General features: G+C 33.2%; 1 long non-coding RNA gene across 1 annotated transcript in view; it reads left to right on the plus strand.

Annotated features, from left to right (window-relative positions):
* Positions 1-21,297, plus strand: part of LOC139592532 (uncharacterized) — a 254,044-nt gene that overhangs the window by 180,346 nt on the left and 52,401 nt on the right. The gene's annotated exons all lie outside the window — the stretch shown is intronic.

The following is a 21,297-nucleotide window of genomic DNA, read 5'->3' on the forward strand; positions in this document are numbered from 1 at the left end:
CTTTTTGCACTTGGCAACAAAGAATCCATGTTTTTTCTTTACAGTTCTCACTGGAAGCCAAAGACTTCCCTTAGGTGTTCCTGAACAAAGTTCAGTAATGTTTACTTGGGAGCAGAGGAAATTATAACTTCACAACAGAACTATTTTAGAGTAAATCCCACATATATTAATATTTTCCTAAAAATTATGATCATTTACATTATGAAACTATGGGTACTAATAATTTTATATTTGTATCACAAACAGAAGATTTTCATGCTTTTTTTGTAACTTACAAGTACGTGCAAGAAATTTTTCTTTTGTCTGGTTTTGGATTTCATTTGGGATTTTAGCTGCAGTTTGCTACTGTGCGTAATGTGAGTTCATCGGTCTATGAAAAGAGACACACTGAGGAAACTGCTGCCTCAAAATAAATTTCCTTATTAGTCACACACTGTGCAAGCTAGTGTAGTGCTCAGAACACTGCAGTAAAGTAAATGCTACAAACTGGAGCATATTTATCTTTCAAATGCAAACACAGTTTTAGTATCTCATTGTGCATTTAGAAATGTAATTTCATAATTTGTCCACGAGGAAATAAACATACAAAGAGGGAAAAATAATTTAAAAAGCAGTAGCCACATGTTAGGACAGCTGAAACCTTGACTTAAATTTACAAATGCCTTGGAAACCATTTGAACAGTTCCTTGTGCAAAAGACTGAAAAGAATGAAAACATAAAAATTATTCCTCAGTAAATTTTCTGTGGCACTAAAGGTTTTCCCTGTCTTTGGGCCATTAGGATGTAGGAACCGATGATAGTATGACCTTCTTTCACTGATGTTGATAGACACATTTTTCTAAAATACAAGAATATTAATGTCTTTTAAAAAGAAATTGTCATAATTTCAAGAAGATGGCCTTTATCATAAGTAGTTGCAACTCATTTTAGTAAATGAGCTATGTGGATTACTTGGACAAGCAATATGTTTTGAATTCATATGTCAAATATGGTGAAGTTTCAGTAGCTTGAAAATATGTTGGAAAGAAATAAATATTGCTTACCACTGATAATGGCTGTCTGAAGTAGTTCATAAGAAATTTAAAGCAATTTGTTATATGAATTATGTGTTAAGTTATTTAGCAGTCTAAGTACTTCAAGATTATCTGCTTTATCAGAATTAATTACCCATATTGCAATAGGACAAAGTAAGTAGTACTTACAGATGTAATTAAAAATTAAAAATTTAAAACAAGTAAACATTCCCTTAAGAAGGTACATTCTTAAGGCAATTTACAACCTATTACTATATAGATTGCTGGTTAACAAAGGAGTTATCAAACTGAGGTCAAAGTTAAAATGACTTAAATAATAAGTTTGAAGTTCAAGTAAAATTAATAGCTAATTTGATCTATTTAGAAACTTTTGTTATTGTAGGGCAGTGTAATTAAAGTATGCAAATATCATTGTTGGCATATAAGATCAGAAAAACACAGGAAAATTACTCAAGCTGGCAACAATTGCATATTACCTTGGATTCAGAAGACTTTTCCCCTAGTAGTATTAGGTCAAATATTTACCGCTAAAGTCTTATTGCTCTGCCCTTTTTCAGTAATTTTTCAACCTTCTTCCACAAAACCACATATCCTTTCTGTGAGCTTAATCAACCTTGAAGTTAAACCATGCATCTAAGAACATTGTCCAAATGCTTCTTGAATTCTGACAAGCTTGTGGCCTTGACCACTTCCCTGGGGAGTTTTCCAGTGCTTGACCATCCTCTCAGTGAAGAACTTTCTAAATTCTAAACTAAACTTCCTCTGACACATCTTTAAGCTATTCCCTCCCATCCTATCACTGGACAGCAGAGAGAAGTGATCAGCACGGCCCTCTTGGTCTACCTCATGAGGAAATTGTAGACAGCAATGAGTTCACCCCTAAGTTTCCCCTTGCCTAAGCTGAACAAACCTCATATCCTCAGCCACTTCTCATAAGTCACTCCTGCCTGTCCTTCCACCATCTTTGTTTTCATTCTTTGTACACATATTTAGGAGTGACAGGAAAGAGCATCCTTGTCAGAAATTTTCGGTTCCAATTTTTCAAAGTGAAAGGAAAAGAAATTCCCCAAGTAAGCCAGTGTTTGTAATGGATCTTTTTAATTTGCACAGGTAGAAATGGTATGCAGGGATAACAGACTTTCATGATCCAGTAGTTGCTATAGGCACTTCTAGTTTATTATTGAGAAGTGAGAGAAATTGAGGCTGCTGGTAACTTCTGCTTAATGCCACCAGTGCACACCGGAGGCCAACGAACCTAAAGAAACAATTTTGCAGAGAAGGACCTTGAGATACTGGTGGACAAACTGACCATGAGCCAGAAAAGTTCTCTCATGGAAAGAAAGCAACAGCAGGATGGACTGTGTTAGGCAGTGTTGGCAGCAGACAGGGGACCTGCCTGTCTGCTCAGCACAGATGATACCATATCTTGAGTGCTCTACATTCAGACTTTAGTCTGAAGACTATCAGAAATGTCCTCAATAAATTAACAGCAAATAAATCTTTGTTGGGAAGGATCATGAGAACAGTCTGTGCACTGTCACCATTACCCTCCTTATGTTATGTAGTGTCCAAATAGCCTCATCACCAAAGTTGTGTAAATGATGGGAACACCTGCTTCAGGCAATTTATAAAATGATATAAGGAAAAATTACTACAGGATACAAGCTCATTACTCTTACCCAGCATATATTACTCATCATAATTAGAGAAAAAAACCCATAACTAACCCAATTCCACTTCTTGTGAAGCTCAGACTAGACTCTGACTTTATACCTTTTATTTCTATGATTAGGTATTAAAGAAATTTAAAGAGTATTTTCTTTCCTTAACAGATCACAGAAATAAGCACTAATGTATATTTAAAAATATGTTTAAATGTATATTTAATCTTTAGTTAGTAAACTATCATAGAAAAGAAACTAAAATAAACATGTTTTTATGTATGCTGTTCTGGGGTTTTTTCCTGTTGTTTTGTTGTAGTAGTCCATGTAGCTAAAAAGGATTGAGTTCCTTCTAATTCCTCATGCTTAGGAATTCTATATTAAGACCATTACTTTTCTTTTGTCCTGCTTGTTATTCTTTGAACTTAGGCCTCCTCAGGCTCTTCAATATTTTCTATTGACTCTTCTCACTTTAATTTAATTTCTTTTTTTTTTTCTGAGACTTTGCAGAAATGGAAAGTATATACGCTGTATTGAATTATATTTCTTACTTGACCATTAATTATTAAAAGATGAGAAAAAGTAACTTGAAATAGATTCAAACTTTAGATCTGTGATTTTCTTTGAATCCCATTAAAAATGAGTATTCTTTTTGAAGTAGGGTTGCATGCAGGACGTGATAAAATCAATAGCAAACAGCAGATTTAGTCATAATGTAATATGAAAAATGGGAATACTTGTAGTGGTATACAAGCTCTGAAAGTGAAATAAAATGAGGTGAGGAAGGGGCATGATATTGCTTAAAAACCCACTTAGAGTTTATACATGAATCCTGTAATTTCTTCACAGAAGATCTATACTTCAGCCAAATTTTGATTGTCATAGGGTCAATAAAGAAAATAGTTTCATTTTGATATCTCTTTGCAATGACATGTGATTAAGACTCATAAAGATAAAATTTATAACTCTCGTAAAGTTTTGTTATGAAAGAATAAAACCAAAGAAATCCCTGTTTAGAATGAAAATTTTCTTTTTTCATGATCATTCAGTAAATAATAGTCCAATTATACTGTCACACAAATGAAATAATTTACTTACATCTCTCCTAGTAGGTTTGTGGTGTCATTATTCATACAGGAAGACATTTTAAACATGATGAAAAATTATGCACAATTTTTAGTAAAATACAAAATTTGGCTAGTTTAGGGACTAAAATAATTGTAATAACAGATCATTGTTTAATTAGATAGGCAAACATAAATTACTCTTATTCTTCTTTTATTTGAAACACTGGGACTCTGAACATGAACTGATGCTTTAACACTTTTGAAAATACTCTCGAAGGAACAAAGCAGGAAGCCTACATAAGCCATGGGGAAATGATTAGTGATGTACTACTCCACCTAGACATTCACAGCTCTCTGGGGTTGGATGGACTCCACCCTACAGAACTGAGGGAGCTGGCAGAAAAGATGTGGGGGGCAGGTGTTTAACGATTTGATGAGTGATTTCTCCCTGTCCCTAACTCAACCCACATGCTCTTTGTTCCATTTTCTCTCCCCTTGCCCAGTTGAGGGCATTGATGGAGCAGCTTTGGCAGGCACCTGGCATGCGACCGGGGTCAACCCACCACAGCCTCCAACAGACAGATCTGTCCTGCCAGCCCCAGGCAGATGTTTCAGCTAAAAAAGGACATCTAAAATGTTTCTTATGCTTGGGAAAAACAATCACTCTCCAGACTATTCCAGTACTGACATTTATCTGTGGCTGAATTTGAACTCTAAGCAGAAGATTATTCTTGGGGAAAGAAGAAAGCATATTAACAATTGACATACACGTTACCATTGCTCACATAGATTCATGTTTAAAAGATATTGACACATCCCCTACTCAGAGCAAGGTCTGTGTCATAATTAAGGGAGAAAGAACCATAGGAACTCATTTATGCCCTTGAAAAATCTTACTTAACTGACACCTAACTTCAAAGTGTAGAACATATTTGAAAAATATTCCAAGAACCAAATGCCCTACTCACTGGAAAATAAAATTCTTTCTATTTAATTTCAGGAATCTGTTCTTTTTAAAAGTGTGAACATCCTGTGAGACCATATCTCTCTGCTCATATAACTCGGTGTCTGGTTAGAACTTCTAGGCAATTACGTACAAAAGGCTTTTTAGAGGACTGTAGGTATTTACTAATAGTTCATAGACACCAGTTATTGTGGCTTATCTTTTGTATTGCAGATATTGAAGAATAATATATGGTTCATAGACTGTCAGTTAATTATATGTCAATAAAAGGTCAATAAACTGCTTTACTCCTGATTTGGTTTAAAGTACATTAAGTAAGCATTTTTTTCCTGCAACAGTATCTAACTCATAGAGTACATACGTATGTCTAGCCCAAATCTAGCTGAAATGAGAGTTGGAAATCGCTCAGGTTATTTTTTTAATTTCTCTGTTAAGATTTTTGCAAACTCCATTATTCAGGAAGATACCTAAGTGTTAATTGCATCAGTACTAAAATTTAATATCTGCATGCTTCTAAACTTTGAACATGAACTAACTTTTTTTTTTCTGAGTGTCTTATCCAGTGGTATAATTCATTTAAACATTTATGATTTTGTCACTCAGAAATAGATAAAAACGAGTTTGAAAATTATAAGTATTTATTGAAAAATGTCTATTTGGATTGTACTTCTTCACATAGTTTCCTAAAGTTTAACTTGGTTTTGGCTAAATTTTTTTATGTCTAATTTTATGAATTACATGACTGTGCTACTGTAAGATGTAAGCCAACTTTTGAAAAACCATGTTGTATGAGAAGAAAAATTTTGAATGCAAAGAGGTTACTAAATTTTATGAGAGTCCATTGTTTGTCCTAACTTGCCTCTTAATTTTTCTCCTTGAAGAAAGAGAATGCTTTTATATTTGACATGCCTTAAAAATTATATCTCACATTTTTAAAATTCTTTAACCTCTAAACCAATGTAATAAAATTAATTTGTATCATATATTACATGAGAAAATAATACTACATTTGTATAATAATTAAATCTGGCATTATTCCAGGGTTAAGGTTCTTTATGTAGTTCTAACACACAAAACTTCAGCATCTTTGTGAAATCTAATATAATCACGTAACGTAAATATAATGTATCGTTTGTTTTTTAAAAATTTTTTTTTTCATTCAGCATAATATTTTTGATGATTTTAAAGCCTTAATATTGTTTTTTAAAGTTTTACTTATATCTTACAAATAAAAAACAACATTAAACAAACATAAATACTGTCAGATCACATCAAAATCCAAATCAGCAAAAGATCTATAGTAAATGGGGAAATGTTAGGTGTGGTTTTGGATAGGAGACAGACTTTTCATTCATAAGTTATTTTGAATTTGATCCAAGTTTTGCATATGCTTCTCTAGTTTAAACAAGGTTTTATCCCTTTGGATGCCTTACATTTTTCTGTCTTCTCTCAACTTGTGCTGCTATTTTTAATACACTTAACAAGAACAAAATGGGATATGAAAAATTCTGTTTTCAGTCTTTTTGTTGTGTGTCACTTCACACACTGTGCCACTAAGCAGGCTTCTGTCTCAGAAATTATCTGTTAGATATAAGACTATATGTTAGAAGATCTTTTGTTGTTATGGTTTGATAACACTTAGAAGACATTGCAAAAACTTTACCTATTATCCTGCCTTCCTTGCAGTTTCTGACATGTCTTGGTATTGATTAGAGGTGTGTAGGACAATCAAGGCTAAAGTAAGGATAACAATGTCTAATAATTCACTGAGGTAGGCTATATGTAAGCAGCAGGGATCAAGACCATTTACAGCCAGGAAACCATATCAGCAATACTATATAAGACTGAGACTCCTCACATACTGATATCAGAATATCAGAAACACCAAATTTAGGAGTACAGACTCTTATGCCTTAATACTACTAATGTTTCAGGTTTTAATTTTTTTTTTTTTGTCCTAAGGTTGCCTATGTGTCTGTAAGAATGCATATGGCATGCATGTTGGTGTGAATATGTAGGTATCTGTTATGTCAGAGAACATATGCTATAGTCAAGGCACTCAATGAACCCCTGTGAGGTGCTATCTTTTCCTGTACAAACTCCCTTTCATTCATTCCATTCTTCTAAATGGGAGCAAATGCCTTTTATGACACTGTTCTATACTGGCCCCCAACCTAAGAGTTCCTTTAAGTGTTCTCCTAGACCATAACTACAGATATGTGAGAAATCACACCATGGTTCATTGTACTAGTGGCTGAACATTGACTTCAGTCTCTCCTTCTCTGCTGGGGAAAAAAAAAATTAAAAAAATACACATTACAGAATATAGTATTCTGTTTTGTAAATTTCATGTAATCATTCATTTCAATTGTGACATTTCCCTATCAATGGAAGTGAGTAGACCCTTTTCATATTTGTCAGTGATCACCAAACTCAACAGTAACTTAAACTTTGGAAGTGCTTTATATAGCTTTCATCATTTTTGCTTTTGGAAACTTAGTGGTTCATATTAATATGTTCACTACAGTTTTTTCAAAACCCAATATTTAAAATTGTTCCACCTGTTTTTACTTATGAAATGCATTATACTGCAGAAATGAAAAGAGCAATGTGGAAATATTTCTGTGAAAATGTAGATCATCACGGTTACAATATGTTTTACAGTAGGCACACTGCAACATGAAAGCATTCAGCTGATCTGCTTGAATATGTTTTTAACAGCCCACTATTTAGGAACATTTTGACAAATCTTTCTAGCTAACACTTTATTCTCATTACCACAGCTAGTATGTACTGCAAGGAAGTCTCCTTCTCAGAATGGTCACAGCTCAAAACAAGCACAGGAAACTGGGAACAGAGTACTCAGAATGGAGACTTGAATCAGGCCCTATATGCATCTTCTAAACTGAGCTCTGCCATTTGATTATCTTTCAGTTTCCAAGTTATACTCTATCCTATGAAACTCTTCACACAACTAAGAATAAATTATTTTCAGTTCGGAATATTATCCATGATCTCCCCTGATCATTGCATAACAAATCAATTTTATAACTCAAAATCCCTGTCAATCTCTGTTTGTTGAGAATAAAGATAACGATTATTCATCAGTATAAATTATGACTATACCTTTGTTCACTTTAATTCACTCTAATTTCTTCTAGTATATGACACCTTTTTCTGAGAATGGTATTTTCTTCAGTGCATTTTCAATTTGTATGTTGCCTTTGATTTCTCACATTAAAATACTAAATGTCTCTGACATAGCTTTACAAAACTGAAAATCAGCTCATGTAAACTAAATACACCCTTTCAACATATGTACACACATCCTCACTGCGGGGTCAATGTATTTGAAATAGTCAGGGTGTTTGCATCCTCCAAACACACATTCAAATAAGGTGGACACACTGCTAGGGTATTTTCAAATCAAAGAATACTTTTCAATTTATTAGGAATGAGTGTAACTAGCTGGGAGAGAATGTGAATATGTGGGGATTGCCTTCTAGCTGTCTTCCAGCTGATGTTCTCAAGTGAAATTGCTAGTAAAATACTTGTGTCTGAATATTTACAAATCTCAGATTATCTTTTAGATCAAATAACTTTATTCCTTATATGAAAAAAAGTTATCTAAGAAAATTAGTATACCATGAAATACAATTTGAAATATGTAGATTTAAAGAATAATCACCTTCTAATTTATAGAAGTTGGCTGATATCTTATTTTAGACTTAATTTGGATAATTCTACAAAAATGAAATCCAAATATAAAATTTAAACTGGCAGTAAGAAGTGTGGTTATATAATACAAATTTTAAAAGACTGAATTGAAGAATTCAAATTCACTATCATTCTTGGTTTCAGGCAAAAATTCTAGATATCGTATATGAGCTCATTATTTTAAATTAATCATATATAACTGATGATGAAAACAAGTAGATGTCTTCAGATGATAAATCACAATGCTTTGCACTTTTTTACAAGGGAAATAAATTCTGATTCAACAATTAGCAAGCAGATTTATGAATTTAAAATGAGTGAATTTCACATGATACATTTTCAACAAATTATAACTAAAGACCTAAAAATCTATCTTGAAGTGGAACAGTTTTGCTCATATCTTGATTGTTTATACAAGCTCAGCAAATTCAACTAGCTTTGTATCTGAAAAATCATGTTTATGTATTCATGTGAGCATTTACTATACCCAGTTCCCAAAGGAGTAATTAATATCTCAACTTAGATCATGTTTGGCAGATGAAATCCTGTTTTTCACATAGCATCTTAAGCTATTACTTTGTGCAGGTGTTAGAGGAGCAAAAGGTTCATCAGTTTCAATGTCTGGCACATGTGAGTGATGCCCAGGGGACTTTAAAGACACGTTGAAGAGGCCTGCTCTCCCTCACTGGTTACACACTTCCATGCTGTTAATGGTCTCATTAGGCATACTACACAAAATGTGTGACTTATTAATTGCGGCCTCTCTTACGTGCAATTGTCTACACACATTTGTTACTCTTTGAAACATCAAATAATTTTAGAACCATGGAGTCATTAGTGTTGCAGTATCACTATATTGTCACCAGAGAAACTGCTCTAGTTTAAGTCTTGATATTTTTAATTATACATTCTGAATGATATCACAAATGCGCTATGTAGCATCTAGTTTAAAAATTCTTATTCGAAAGAATAGAATAATTTGCTTATTTTCTAGTATGTTTAAGAGTTGAGAGTGAATTTACAAAAAATATCTTTGTAGCAAATATATTTTTTTGGTCACAGAAGTTTAGGCTAACAGGTTAAATGTTCCCTGATGTTTCAGTATTCCTTGGTAAGATGAAAAAAGCTATATTCTAAATTCTTGAGTAATATCCAGAGTAAAATTCAGAGAAAAAATGCACATCTACTGTCATTTGTTTATCTTTTCAACATGTCCATCTATTCAGGTAAATACATTTTTAATGTTTTTGTGTTTTTAATTAGTGCTGTTACCAAACAGGACGAGATTAATTTTTAGTATTTTTACAATCATCTTTAAACAAAGGGTAAGAGAATTTTCTGCCACAAACAAAAGGTTTGAGAAAAATGATAAGAAACTTACAACTGAAATTTTAAGGGGTTTGTATCTGAAATTTTAAAATAGTTTTAGCTGCCACTGTGTGTTCCAGATAAATAAGCATTTATATAAGTAAAGATACGTATAAAATCGGTTTATGTTTGTGAAAAGAAAGAAAAAGAAATCTAATTGTATTTCAAGAACAGGTGCATGTAAAACAGAATTTTTTTTTTTCATGTCATTTAAATACTTGGTACAAATGTGTCAAACACTTTTATAGAGTGGGAAGATCATAATTTAAGCTGTCAAAGGGTGAAATTATTTTGAGAGGTTTTATCAGCAGGAGGTTGGAAACAGTTTAATGTAAGAGTGCCTGCAATTAATAGAGTTATATCTAGCCAGAGGGTCGATTTATTGTGTTACTGTTGTCTTTCTTTCTCTTTTCCCCCCAACTCCACCCCTGCTTTTGACAATTCCCTTCATGAATTCTATGTGTCCTCAATAACATAAATCAGTATGAAGAGTTTACAGCAGTCTTAGGTATTCCTTCCTATTTTCCTTCCAGGTATTACTGAATTAACGCTTTCAGGTCAAATAGGTTTAATTTAATCTCAAGAGTGTGCATTTGGCAGCAAATCAAGACCATTTATGTTGTATTTCTAATGTTTTAAATTATTTCAAAATTGTTTTTGCATATGAACATTGAGAATTTGTCTCTCAAACAAACCCATTTTCCCTAAGTGGTGTCTATACAATTTTGTATAGACAAGAAGATTTTTTTGCACTGCACAGGTAATAGGTTTTTTATCAAAATAATCAAACCCAGAGAGACAAAGAAAGCGTCTCAATGGAGTTTTCATTAAGAGATTGTGCCAGTTAAAATTCCTGTATGAGAGATTTTTTTAATTATAAATTAGGCTCCCCACATCTCTCTAGCATATTAGTGTCCTTCCTATTACTTATGAAGTACAGCTTCATTAGGATAATGAATCCAGGTGAGTAGCTCTGGAAGAATAAGTATCTGAACATTTCAATTTCTGAAAGACATGCTTTAAGCCATTGCTCATTCCACTCTATTCTTGCATCTCCTAGAAAAAGTTCCTTTAACATGGCACCACTGATTTAGATTCCTGGTGTGGAAAACAGGAGTACTGACAGCAAATGTCTGAGTACTGCTGAATTTCCTGCACACTTCACCCCCTCTCATCTCATGTCTAGAGCACAGCCCAGAATTTTCCTCCTGAGAAGATCCATTCTATTTTCAATCAGCACACACAGTGTGATGTAGAATTGTCAGCTTTCAGCCACAACGCAAGGAATGGATCTATCCTACACACCATGCCTACTGGACCTGTTGGTTTTTCTTTTTTGTTCTTTGTTTGAGTACAGCAATGCATCCTGCACAGAGTGCAATCCTGAAGTAGGAACTAGACGCTAAACTCAATATTTCAGCATTTTCTGCTTTTCTGCTATGGGCTTAATTGAGGAACTCACCCAGTCTTCCTGCTGTTAGAAGGAACCTTAGCATGCTTATATTACTTTTTGTCTTATGCCTTTTATAATTCATAATAAATAAAAGTATTTAAAACTATGGCCAATGCTTTTATTTATCACTTGATTATATTAATTATGGTTGTTATTATTAAGATCTGTGAGAGATCTTGGAAAGAAGGGACTGTGTAACTAGGGAAAATAGATTAAGATCAGAGACAAAAATAATGGCTTGACTATTAAGACCTAAATTTTTTTATGGCTTCACCTTGCAGTAAAATGACTTGATATTTTTCTGTGATGCATTTAAACAGGTTCTTTTTTTGAGTGACAGTGTAGTTAGCCGATCCTTTTGCTCCCTTGCATGAATAAGACCAGAACTTCAGAAACTCAGGATGGAGCTCATTTCTCCATAGACCTCAGCCACCAGCAGATGGGTTGAGGAACTAGAAATGAGAAACTGCCAATGAGATAACAATAACAGCAGCAACAACTAATAATGCCCCAGGAAATTATATGAAATTCATGCCACCTAAAAAGATCTACGAAAATTATGTGTTTCAAAATTATTTTCAGATGGAGACAATTCAGAAACAAATTAGAAGAAAGAAAAGAATAAAAAGAGAAAAGTTAGTTGAATGAAATGCAGAGAAGGCCTTTAAAAAAGAAGAAAAAAATTTTAATGTTGAAAAAAATATAAAAACCAGCTATAGCCATCATACAATTTTAGGAATGCATTCATTTAATGAGTCAGAAGATGTTAGTGTGTTTTTGTAGTCAAAAAACTTTTTGTTTTCCAAATAAAAAAAAGAATTGGGACAAGTCTGATTATTACTAAAAAAGTAAAACCTTGGTGGGAAGTGAGATGGTTTTGTTTCTCAAGCCTTTAGTGGAACTTTTTTACCATTTTACTAGAAAGGCCAGGTAATTTCATACTGCAGGGCCTTTTTGCTTATGTTTTTTTACTCTGACAGACAGCAACAAGGAACTAAACATCTTTTCAAAGTAGGTGAGGAGAAGATAAATGAAAATACATTTATATCCACAATATATGAATGAAGTATGACAAGCAATATTATCCTATATTTTGTTTGTTTGGTTCTTCTTGGGTTTGGGTAACATTTTGTAGGGATAGAAAAAACCAGGTGTTTGTTTTTTTGTTTTTTTTTTTTTTTTTATTCAGTGTCAGATAGTGGTGTAGATGGAGAAAATCCCAAGCAGATCGAAAGCACTGCTAAAAATATCTTACAAGGCCAATCTATTGAATATAATTATAACCATAATTTTCTTCTATGTACTATACTCTATCTACTACATAGTGTGTTCTATGTTTTATGGCATCTCTCTGTACCCCAGATCCTCAGATAAGTTTGATTCTCAAATGGTTTGTCATCAGCACTGAGAGTGTTTTGGGGTTTCTGTTTCTCCCCTTTTCCTGTAGTCTCTAATACAGAAGATTTAATTTTCTATTTTGTGTGGAAAAAAACACCATAGTTTTGAAAGTTTCACTATTCATAAATAGATAAAGAAATTTCAAGTGTTTTGGTTTTTTTACTGCCATACTCTCCAACAAATTACAACAACCTTCTTGCAGTTTCCATCAAAAAACTCAGTCTCAGTATTTCACACTCAGCATGTAAATGTAAACTCTCATTTATAAGGATTATAAATTAAAAATTCCTCCCATTAATGCTGTAGTCATTATTATTGTATCAGTGATTAGAAAACCACAAATCCTCTTATGATACTGTTAGAAACAGCATATGATAATATTTACATAAACAATTATTAGATCCATAAATCAAGATTTTTTATTATTTCAAATATGACTAATTCTTCTTGAATTATTGTATTTAGAATCCTGTGTCACTTAGTAGAGAAGGTTTTTGGCTTAATATTTACAAAAGCAATATAAATTATATTTAGTCACACTTGCCAATGATATTTTTAGACACCCGTTATTTAATTAAAAAAATATGCAATAATAACCTTTTATAACACTTTATGAAGACAAAGAATAGGTTATTTTAAAAATATATACATTTTCAGTTTTAAAAAACTGTATTTAAAACTTAAGATGTTACATTTTTAGTAGCCTTTTGATTAAGAATAATACTTGAGTGATTAATGAATTACAGACCATTATATAAGAAATGGAACTTAAGTCTCTGAAAGATGTATAGAACTCACCATAATACTAGTCTAGATTTTTAATTTTTCATTTATTGTGTCTGCAAATTTATTGTTAATTGAATGATGATTTTTCAGTTTATCTATTAAATTACTTTTTTATTGTTGTAGCTTTAGTCCATATTGGTAACATTAATACTTTTGAAGTAGGAAAATAATTATTTTGAAAGCAAGAGAAATATTTTTCATAAGCATAATCTTTTGATAGAAATACTTGTGTTTCTATATATTTCTGAAGAAATCTTATATTGTAAACTACTGTTTTCTTCAAAAATTGTGGCTGTCATAAACAAACTTTGCACTATTTAGCAGTTCTTAGTGAAAATCAAAATTTTCCCAATTTGCTCTATCATTCTGGATTATATAATACCATCAAAATACTGTAAACTGCTATTTGAATGCTGCCTGTATCAGCTGCCAAGTTTTGTTTAAGCTTCCCTGCCTCATAACAGCATCCAACAGCAAGGGGAGCTCTAAGACAAGTTGGAGTAAACTGAGAAACTTTTGAGAGAAGATTAGAAATCCTGACAGGAAAAGATAGAGTTTGGAAAAAGATTTGGAATGGGGGAGGGACATAGCTGTTATTCACCATAAGTGAGGCAGCCAGAGGTGTTTACAAAGTACATGAGAGAGATTAAAAAAGTGTGGGAGATTATAAGAAGCAGCCAAGTGACTAAATAGAAATGATCCAAGCACTTTGAAAAAAATCAAACTCGCATCTCAAGCAAGATGTGCCAAATAACTAAGAAAACCACTAGATATGATATAGTGGGTAGAGAGTGTTTGAAATAAATAGTAAATCACATGTAGATTGATCTATCCAGGATATAATAGTGCCCATGAATTACAAATATCATCTACCTTCAAGTAAGAGGAGAAAAAGGCTATATGAAGGGATGTTATACTGACTCTCAGTGAAAGGCATGAAAATTGTACTGACTAATTTTGTGTACAAAGAAATATTCTCTCATGAACGTGCTAAACTAGTTCTTTTTTTCTGGCATTCTTTTTATTAAGTTCAAGATGGTAACTTCTGACCCAAATCAGAAATAGTCTGTGATCCAGCAAGCACCAGATTTGTAATAGCCTATTAATTTCCATTGACATCAAGGTTCTAAATGAAAGATTTTAGGAATGGTTCCTGTTACTTAAATTTGTATCTAGCATTTAGATAAATGAATTGTAGAGCACTGTGAAATATTGATGGTACAAAATTATTTGACCTGTGCTGATTTTGAGTTTATTTTGCACATCCAGCTTTTTTTGCCCATCTGGCTTTATTTCTAGCCACCATAACCCATCTTGTGGGATGCAGCAAGGATGTCTTTCCTGATCAAAGACTGCTTTGCTCATAAAAAGCACATACTTTGGCATATGTGAAATGCATAAGTAGAGACATTTGTCATCTAACTGTAATGGTAGACAAGATTTGTTATTCCAGTATATTATATATGCTGTGGATGCAACAGGCAATTTTTTTTAAGGCAGGAAAGAAAGGGACAGACAAATGAGAAGCAGAAAGGAATCTGTAGCTCTATCCCACCTCAGTACTTGGATCATCAATTAATCCTGAAGATGTACATTTATGTTGTGGCCTTCTTGCTGCTAGCTTGTAACAGATGAAACTTCTGAATTTGATGCAGCCTAAGCATCCTGAACTGAAAATCCAAGAGTTGCTTTCATAAAGTGAATTTTTTAGCCCAAATGTAGATTATTAGAATACTTACCAATCTTGCACATGAGCTAAAAAATATAATGATAGACGTACTAAAATTAGTTGAGTATACTACTATGTTAATGCCCAAACTTGTCCTTCCTATAGCATTTGTGCTATTTACATTGAACTCTTTTTTTTCCCCCTTTGGTCTAAGAAAGGGATTATTTTTGATTTGTACCTAAAAATTGCAGAAATTTTATTTTCTTTTCCTTTCTTGGCTATGGATACTCAAGCTTGGCAGAGTGAGAAAGCAAATTTGGTTAGAAAGTAAAGTCACAAGTAAAGAACAACAAGAAAAAATAAACAAATAATAATCAAAATTAATTTGTCTCATTTTCAAGTCAAACCTTTATTTAGGAAGCCCAGCATTCTCTGGAAAATATTATGTACAGTGCTATTTAAAGAAGAAGGACCATGCTGTCACAAGGCAGGAATGACTTCACAGCAAAGATAAGAATTAAACTGTGGGAATTATTAAATAGAAATGACTAGCACTAATCTTACAGCACAGAAGTGTGAGTGGTGAGCAGGACAGAAGGATTCAATGAGCTGATTTTTTTTTTTCCCACATGAAACATGTTATAGGGAAATGTATATTCAAAGGTATATAGGAAAGTAAGCCACTTTCCTACAGTTTAACAGGAATAGAACATTTTGGGCTAATACTTCTAGTTATAAGAAGTTTCTTAGCTACTGGCAGTATCTGAGAGATGCTGTGGATTGTAACATAAGGAAAATGCTTAGGATGAGTTTATCTGAAAATTCATCACATGTTTAGAAGGTATATACTGAAAAAATTAATTAGATCCATTCAAATTTTTACCACCTGGGAATTTGTCTGTGAATCCCAGTTCAGAATGATCAAATATATCTGTTATGTAGCCATCAGTTCAATAGTAGTCCTAGCTAGGGGATGATGTCCCAGTCACAATGTACTGGCTTGATACAATAAAATAATAATATATAAAAATAATCTCTAGGAAATGCACTATGTTCTTAGTGTTCTGAGGTGTCAATTGATAAAGATCTTACCATCTACTCTTCAGGTCTGACTTACCACAGAATTAGTTTGGCCTTCATGAAGCTGTGGTGATTTTATCAAAAATTTTCTCTTAAACTGAGGTTGCTTGTTTTGATTGTGTTCTTAGATTTTTTGTTGGTTTGGGGTTTTTTTTGTGGGGATGTGTAGTTTTGTTATCTTTTTATTATCTATCTTGAGAATAGAGAAAAAATCACGAACATTTAAAGGTGATATTTCAATTCAACTAGATTTTGGAATACATTAGGATTTACTTTATCTTCTCCTTTCCTGATCATAAGAAATATTCTTATAGATAGGAGCAGTAGCAAATGTAGTTCACCAACTTAATAAGGAACTCTCATCACTCAGGTCTGTTTATTTAACATGTTTCCAAAAATCAAGACTGAACACTCTTATTTTATTAAATTCCAGCAATCTGATGATTTCATAAATATTTTGATTTTTTTTTAATTTGCATTTATGTCATTTAGCATGTAATTCTATGTCAGAAGGAATGCACAGATAACGGAATGGTATTTGGACAATTATTTTATGTAACAAACTGACAAAATCAAAAATAATCTTTCAGTCATTGTTAAGTGTCTAATCTGACACTTAAAAATAAACATAGATACATTGACAGTAACACTGTGGCCTGTCCTTCATTGAGGCAGTTAAAGGCTATCAAAACGTTGATAAATATTTTAGTTATGAAAAAGAAACTGAATGTGATAATGAGTGAATTTAATCAAAAATAAGGAAGTTGAAGAGGAATATAGCTGCCTATGAACTGGGTTGTGAGCCTGAACCATGTCTGATTTTGAAATTCAATGTAAGGGTGAGGGGAAAAAAATTAATAGGCACTTTCAATTTTCATTTGAGCATTTTAAGCTTTATTCAAGCCTTTTATTTCCACAGTGTGTTAGTATCCTAATTTTACTGGCAAATTAAAATGTCCAGGTATTTTTTCTCACAACCTGATTGTGTGATTCTCAACCAAGAGAAAATGATTGATTATAAATTTCTATTTACTTTTAGATATACTTTTTACAGGAGCATGTAGTAGTGTTCATAGGACAAGGGGTAATGGCTTTAAACAGGAAGAATAAATTTAGATGTGATATTAGGAAGAAATTCTTTACTGTGTGGGTGGTGAAACATTTAAACAGGTTGCTCAGAGAAGCCATGGATGTCCCATCCCTGGATGTGTTCCAAGTCAGGTTGAATGGATTTCTGAGCAACCTGGTGCAGTAAAAGATGTTCCTGCCCATGACAGGGGGCTTTGAGCTAGAGGGTCTGTAGTCTTGCTTCCAATCCAAACCATTCTGTGGTGATTCAATACTATAAACTATTTGGAAAAATAAAATATTTTAAGAGATAAGGCATGAAAAAAATTTTTTTACAGATCTGCCTTTAATAAATTTTATCATTCCTACTCTCAATTTCTACAGTGAAGAATTTGTTCTTTGCCTCAGAGTCTTTTACTGACATAAAATCCCATCTTTATGTGAAAGAACTGTGTTAAAAACTTATATATCTTGAAGTTATTTCCTCATATATTTCTGTAAGTAGGAGGGGGTTGGGTGGGGTTTTTTTTTGGTGGCTTTTTTTTTAAATTTATTTAAAGCACAATGCATTTCATATTCAAAACAGGATTCATTTAAGACCTGATGAAAATATTTTTTTGTCTTTTTTGCCCCATGTAAGGAAGTAAGTAATCTCTGGTTTCAGTGACTATAAAGCAAGAGAAACTACTGCAATCTAGATAGCCGTAACTGAATCCTAACTTTGCTTTGCTGATCTTGGAAAATGCTACCTTGGGCCTCTCTTCTTTCCTGTGAGAGGCTCTTCTATGGGAATCCTGTTTCTTTTGAATGTTTTTAGGATTCTTCCACCTTCTCCTACAATACACCTTTCCAGTTAGCTCAAGTGATGGATTTAGACTCTTGCCGTCCTATAGATTTTTTGCTTGCTAACTTATGTCTAGAGAGACATCTCTGGCCAAACCACTTCCCATGGCTTCCAGCTTAGACTCGCTGACTTTGAGTCTGCTGACTGAGCACTCCTTGGAGACTAAACCAGTAGGCTCATTTAACATTCCTGTTACATGTCACTTATGTCAAAAGGTCGGTACTACCAGTCATAATAACAGGGAAACTGAAGACTAATTTTTCCTCAGTCATAGGTTCTGTTAAGGAAATGGTTACTAGATTTGAAAACAGAAATAAATGCAAACAGCACAGTCCGTGTAGGCAAGTAGCTGACAGAAAATATAGAAAACGGGGATGCGAATATATGTTATGTATCTAGGCAGAGCCTTCCTGCAGAAGAATAATTTCTTGGAGCAGTATTCCAGAAAGCAGTTTTCTTCTGTGATGAAGCTGTTGTCAGTCTCTGAAGACGTTCCTAGCCTTGCACAGATATTTGCCTCCTTTTGGCCACTGCACAACAACTTGCAAAGCCACATAGTAATATTCCATGACATGTAAATGCTACCTCTTTCCACTCTCAATGCAGAGTTATTTTTAAACTGAATCAGTGCCTTAATTTTATTGCTAGAGTAGATTTCCAAAAAGATGTTCTACACAGGGGGCAGTGAAGCTAGAGGTGTAAGTAGAATGAAATGGGAATGAAAAGGCTGAGAGCTTTTAAAGAGGGCAACTCATGAAAAACAACATAATGATAAATCAAAATTATGAAATTTCTCATTTTTATCATTTTTACTCCCTGGAGGCTATGGAATGCAAGTGTACTTCTGTATCTTTCCCTCTGCTTTCCTCTGCAAAGCTGGAATACAGTGTCTAGTTCTGGGTTTCCTAATACAGGAAAGATGTATATACTGGAGCAAGTCCAGGACAGGACCACAAATATGATTAAGGATCTGAAATATTTTTGATAAAGGGAAAGGCTGGAAGAGGAGAAAATATTCAGTTAAAAAAGAGTGGTCTCAGGGAGAATTCTATCAATGTGTTCAATCCATTGGAGTAAGAGATTTTTTACTACAACAGTAGGCAAATTTAACCATTGTTTTATGCAAGAGAAGTAAACCTAAGTACTTTTCTTTATGTGTTTCCTACCTGCAGTAGTAAATGAACTGTGGTGAATTTGGTTTCAGTTTCTAGTAATTTTGATTTTTATTTTTGAATGTTACATATTTATGAAAGTTGCATAATTTTACCCCAAATTTCAACAGTTTAGTATGTAGCAATGCTAGCTTTTTCAGTGTTGTGATTGAGAATTAAAATAATTTTATGCATTTGCTACCTGTATGCCAAATTCAAGTGTCTCATGAGGGAATAGTAAATCAATGTGTTTTATCCAGTGGGATGTGTAACCAAACAAGGACATGCAGCTCTGTTATAGTTAAGTGGCTAATAATCTGAATTACTACTGTCTGTTTATTGCAATAATATTGACCTCATATAGTCTGACTGTGTCCCTAATTCTGAGATGATTAAAAAATGAAATTATTAGTGTGAAGAAACATGTTTCCTTTAATAATGGAATTCACTTCAGATACATTTGTATTAAACATTTTGCACCTGAATCTAAGCCTTGTTAGCATAAATTTCATAAAGTGCTCTTCTGCTTTCGTGCCAAAGAGAAGCAGAACATATTTCAGATATAGCAGTAGGTTTGTACTGGCAATTCATGATAGATCATAAAAATGCTGAAAATAAGCAAGTCTGCAATCAACAACTGGGAAAAGAATGTAACATTGATGAAAAAATTGTGAACAATGATAAGATTTTTATATACAAGTTCAGGCTTCCACATCACAAAAGATCAAGAAACATTGAAGAAACTTAGGGCTTAACATCAGTGGAACAAAAACAATCAAAAGAATTACTTAGCAAGCTTATACTAGTGGTTGTTTTTGTCTGTTTGTTTCATAATAGCTGTGGTTTTTTTTCTCCAGTCTCCTGAAAATTAATAGCAAGTTGTTTTCTAAGATACAGTTACTGACTGTGTGGGCAGTTAACTGAATCTGGCAGTGCTTTGTAGCACTTTCCAGTCATTTGTCGGTGTTGGAATTTTTTTTTTTGTTTTATCTTTTTCTGTATGCATTTCCTTTCCATTTTCCTAAAATTTGTGTTATGAATAAAACTTCACAGGCATTTGAAGAAAACTTCTAGAATTCAAACAAAGGCAGCAGGAGACCTGTGTTAATGAGCAAGAAGTTCCTGACTGAACTCAGATGTATGAAGTAAGATGCAAGATTCCAAAGCAGGGGCAGGTGACTCAGAAGTCTAAAAATATTGTCCTGTCCTGTAAGGACAGGGCTAATAAAGCCAAGACTAATCTGAAGTTAAACCTTGTGAAAAAAAAAAAAAAACAAAAAAAGGATTCTACAAGTTTCAAACATCCAATTTTATTAAAATATTGGAAAGATGGGAGAAAAAAAAGACCATGACAACAATATTATTCTGGGGGCCTAATTGTACCACTTCTTTCAGGGCCTAATTGTACCACTTCTTTCCTTCCCTTTTTTCTAATTGCCTTAAACAATTTGCCTCTACTACTTTGTTCCTGAATTATTTCCTATGCTTGCCAAGCCTGCTGAGAGTCTCAGAAGAATTGAGTCAGGTTTTCAAAAGACTTTTGAAAGTAAAGAAGAAATATTGTCCTACAAGATAAGCTCAGCGAGGATATAATTTTTTTGGAAGGATATCATCTAGAGATATACCAGACTGAGAAATTATCATGTATATGACTATTGTGCATACATTGAGAAAAAAATAGTAAGTTCAAATTAGTAAGATCTGATAATTTGAGAAGCACAAAGTTTTCTTTGCAGTTTTGATAAACTCGGTTTTTACTGAATGTTCTTACAAAGAAAAGATCCATAGAAAAACTTGAAATAAGGTAAACAGGTAGCCCAAAATTAAGAGGAATATTTTGTTTTTTTATTGATAGGATGATAGGCTAATTTGTTATAAGGGCTCTGGAGTCATCTAATCTAACCTCCTCCTCAGACTGGGTTTATCTGAAGCAGGTGCTCAGGACCTTGTCTAGGTGAGTTCTAAGCACCTCCAGAAATTGAGATCCTGAAACCTCACCAAATTTTTCTGAGTAACCTGATCTAGGGTTTGTCACCA

Source organism: Agelaius tricolor, unplaced genomic scaffold (assembly GCF_023055355.1).
Source record: "Agelaius tricolor isolate 1412-34295 unplaced genomic scaffold, bAgeTri1.0.p SCAF_8, whole genome shotgun sequence".
Classification (NCBI taxonomy): Eukaryota; Metazoa; Chordata; class Aves; order Passeriformes; family Icteridae; genus Agelaius; species Agelaius tricolor.